Below are 4961 nucleotides of genomic sequence, written 5' to 3'. Positions count from 1 at the left end.
CCCTTTAAAGTATATTCTTGGGTGGCACAATGGGAATCACTATTTCCCAGTGATGTCATTGGTCCCCTTAACATTTGACACCAACACCAGCTTTCATGTAAATATGGTTTTGTACTTAGCTATTGTTGTAGTTATTTCATTTAGTCGAAGACCCTTGCATCACTAAGCACCTCATTCAATAGTGCTTACACCATGACATGAGGGAGGTACTCGGAGTTGAAGACCCATGAATACTGCAGAACCTATTTAAATAGTGCTTCACCTCTGTTATACATGGGGGAACCAAATACAATCTATTTGACTAGGAAGTGCCTTGAGGGCATCAACATTTATTATCATTTGCCATTAGTGTGTCAACCACCATAACATTGACTTGAAAAGACCATTCTTTGTTCGATTGTAATAATTTAAGATTAGTCATCATAATGAGCATGGGACATGCCCACCTTGTAAAGACACATTTTTTCACTCTTTAGGTTTTCACTAGAGTATGGTTACCATTTATGCTCAGTCAAGGCCAGAAGCATCATTTTGCTACAAACTTGCAATCAAAGTTAATGCAACTACAAGCTTTGTTGTGAATGGCTTGAACTCTACAGCTTCGCTTCTTTGATTAATTCCACAAAAAAAGACAAAAGTTGGTGAGTTAGATCCCAAGATTTTTCCTTAGTGTAGGTGAAGCCTAATGTATTTCCATAATAACCCTTTGGAAGAGGCGGTTGCAATCGAGAACAAGTGTTTAAAGCAAAGAACAATCTCAAATCTTGGTTGGCTGGGAGATTCAGATCCTTTGTTCTTGATTGCCCTAGGCATGCTGATAATGCTTCGAATGTGGTGCACTGGCTACATTCCACGTGTCATAGAGTGGTCATAGGCTCGCAGATCTCACTATGAACAAACTCAAAAGCACAAGAGGATTTCCTGCTATACTTTTTGGAAAGGACTCATGAAAGAGAGCATGAATGCAAAGGTTCCTTCTCAATAGAAATTGAACACATGGGATATGAGGTTGTGTCCACCCAAATACTAGGAACATATAAAGGGATCACATGGTCTAAAGTCGAGCGAGAATGGAGATCACTAAATATGAGCTGAACAATACTGAAAATGCTTCCATTCCAAAGAAAATGCATGACACGCAAAGGGTGTAGACATCACAATATTCACGACATAGCCTCAATGTCTCTTGTCTGAATAAAAGTCTCTCAATATCTTGCAAATACAAAATCACACAAATACAAAATCTCAGGACTAGTAGTCTTTAAGACAGAAACCAATACCTCATAGAGTGATCACATAAGTAATTTGTGATCAAATGATCAAGAATTTGCACATTTTAATGAATCTTATTTTTGGTGTTCATCATAGATGATAGTCACTTATTATCTTTTGAGAGCGAGGAGATGGCGTTGTCTATCTGGGAAGAAACCTATGATGGCTCGAACTCCATGGGCTACCCATGTATGGAGTCCCTACCTACGCTGAGAACAACCTTCACATTTGTGTTGGGCTTTTATGGCCTGTGCATCTAAGACATCTAAACATCATCAATAGGTGGTTGAAGGGAAAGTACCCCTAGGGTCCTTTGGGCTAAGACTCTACCAAACTGAAAATTGCTTATTCAAAGAAAGACACACACACAGCCATCATTTTTACTTTTAAGAAAATTCTAATGTTTAGGGTACGTACCTAAGGTCCTACGTTCGAGAAGGCCTTTAGGGTCCAAACCCTTCTTGGAGTTCCCTTCTTCTTCCTTTGACCTGCAAGACAAACAAATCAAAGAACACAACAGTACATGTACAAATACTTATGTATAAACCATCTTTATGCTATAAAGTTAGTTATAAAAATCTTTAAGTAACCACTTGCATAAGAATTCAAGACGAGAATCTCATAAGCATAAAGAAAGATTGTTTCGGGAACAAAGACGTGTTTCTTTATATATAAAGGCAAATAAAGTACATATATCGGAAAGATATCACCTGAACACCTTCAGCGGGCTCCAAGCAAAGCTTCCTCCCGGATTCGTTCCAGCCTCAAGCCTCCAACAGGAGCTCCTTCCAAGCCTTACTCAATGATGATATCAAGGATGAATGATCACCAATACACATGGAAACAAGGGTTTCCTATGCAAAATGGGGGAAGTGCAGAAAGCACCAAGGACTTTAGACCTGGTCTAAGGGAAAAATCTCAGCATAATAATCTTGCTCTCTTTTCTCTCTCCCCTTGGCCTTCCCTTTGATGTCTTTTTATACCCTCTCCAAAGTAGTTTTTTAGTTAGGAGTTGGTTGGGAACAGTTGGGCCACGGGCACTAACAGGTGATCCAGCAGGTAAAACCCACGATCTCCGCCCGAAAAAGAGGAATTTATTATTTTTTTAAGTGTTTTAATAGATACACGCGAGTTGGGTATGACAGACTTGCGTGTACATGCGTTTAACTCAGGGCAATGTCGCGTATAGGGAATAAAACACTGTTTTTTAAATTTTTGGACCAGGTCTGGAAGGAGGGGTTGCCCTAGGCCATGAGTGCAGCATCACAAACCATAAGAGTGAGATTTGGAGCTATAACAATAGGAGGGGAATGGTAAGGGGTGAATGTCAAAATCAATCCTATTCCTCTGCTATAATCAATAAATTTACTAAGGTGTAATGCTCGAACTCATAAAATTAAAATGAAAAAAAACTAAATCATTATTCAAGCATGAAATGAAGTGGTGTAATACCTTGGAGGGATGGGATCGTACCATCCTTCCTCCTATCAATAAAATATATATCAAATTCAAGAATCTAGGTGAATTTTGTCCATCAAACACAAATGAAAGTGAAAAATTACAATTTTAAATGAAAATGAAGTGAAGATTGGCACTCATTTGAATTCCATCATGTTCAGGTTCAAAGGTACAAGTGGTAGCATGAATTTGTGAAGTGTTTTACTCGTGTTGCTTCTGGGTCCTTCGAAGCTAGGTATTAACACAATTTCTTACTAGATCACTGAGATAGACTCTCACTCTCGTTGTTAATCCACTCCTAATTATTTCGTGAAAACTTTAATTTCCACTTAGTTGGTCCTCCCCTGTGTCTATTACTCTCTATAGATGCCTCTGTGAAGAAAAAATCCAACCTGAGATCTTTTAATGGGAGGAAGGCACATATTTCTTCTGTTGGAATATGCACCAAATCAGCCTTCAAAGTAATTGGTCTCGGTGTTTGCATTAGATTCTCTTTCTCCTTCATTTTCCACGGCATAACCAATAATAATGAAACATAATCATTTATATGATTGAACATTAAAAGGTGCTAAAATAAATGGAAAACACAACCACTTTGATTTGAACAAATAATATGAATCGGTGAACGGAAAATTTGGTGGTGCAATTTGTGAGGAACGATGTTGAGTATTAATTATACTCACTACATACAATTCTTCCTCTTCATGTAGCTTTCCATAGACTTTTCTTAACATGACTTCCAATTAGCCATTCAATTTCTCTCTCTGATGGTAGACTCAATTTCACAATTGATTGAAGCACAGGTTCATGCTTTCACATGAGCATCCATCGTATTAAGTGTATATAATTACACAACACATGGAATGAATTAACATTCAGAACTTGCTGGGTGGACGAAGCTATCTACTTGGCTTAATACAAATTCTAGTTCTCGACTCCAAGGGAGCACAATCGGCATCTAACCCCCCCAACAACCCATTTTTTCTTTTTGAAATACATGGCTGGTAACGTTTCTTGGATTGACTAGACCAATCCCAATGGATGAATGGAGGGAGACACCTGGGAAAGAAAGCCTACTGCATTAATGGAAGTTTGACAACACCATGTTTTGAATCGTTGGAACTCCCTTTCAGTCATTACTTCCAGACTACTTAGATTCTATCGGTGGGGATGGGCACTTTGACTAGTCATATTACCTATGCCTACTTTATTACTTTCTTTCCGAGAGCTCTATCTATAGTCTTGCATTGTCTTTAGTTATTCATTGTAATCAGACCCCTGCATCTTAGATGGATGACCTTGCTTGGGTTTACACAACCTAAATATTTTTTAGTGAATCCATACTCCTAATGCTAACAAAGAAACACTCTGTCACTTCGAAAATTACATGCGCTTGGTAAAATACTTTGAACTCAACACTGTATGTATATTTGTGGCTTGATTGTAATTTCAAACAAACTAATGATGAGCGATAGACAAAGGAACGGTTTACCATTGAAAACTAACAATCTCAGAGGTCCAAACAAAGGTGTAGCATCTGTAAATTTGATCGAGTAGTTGACAAGAATGATAGAAACAAAGGTGTGCATAGCAACGATCAATGCAGTTGAAATGTGAAGGGATTCCCTTATTGTGTGTCCAAAATTTAGAAAATCAAGTAGAATCTTAGAAAATCAAAATTGCCAAGAAAAACCTCAGAAAATTAAAATTACCAGAAAACCAAGCAGAATCTCGGCTTGCTTCACCGCACTCCACCAGTGATCTCATCCGAAGTATCCTGCTACCAATTGATGGCACCCTGGACTCTAGGTTGGGATTGCAGCAGGGAGAATCCCTTCTAGGAAGTGGCTCAATGTAGCGAAATCGGGATTCCCTCTTCGAAATCGATGGAGAATATCTTGGAGTGATTTATGAAACTTGATATCAATTCCGATTTTCATGGAATTTGAATATTAATAGCAAGGATCAAGATCATCCAAGAAATCATATTTCCCTGCAAATTATTAGAAAATGTTGGCTCGTATAGCACCACCGAAAACTAAAAAAAATAAAAAAATAAAAAAATTGAAAACTTAAAAAAAAGCTTGTCAATGTTGATTTATTATATATTTTTTCTGTCCTACACACACACACACACACACACACACACACACACACACACACATATATATGAAGTTAGTCAAATATATTTAGAATCTAGTAAACTAATTAGAATTCTATGGTGCCAAAAT

The sequence above is a fragment of the Pinus tabuliformis genome, chromosome 6 (genome assembly GCF_031772625.1).
Source record: "Pinus tabuliformis cultivar Carrire ecotype Pingquan chromosome 6, CPIR1, whole genome shotgun sequence".
Classification (NCBI taxonomy): domain Eukaryota; kingdom Viridiplantae; phylum Streptophyta; class Pinopsida; order Pinales; family Pinaceae; genus Pinus; species Pinus tabuliformis.
Note: the sequence above shows the minus strand (reverse complement) of the source record.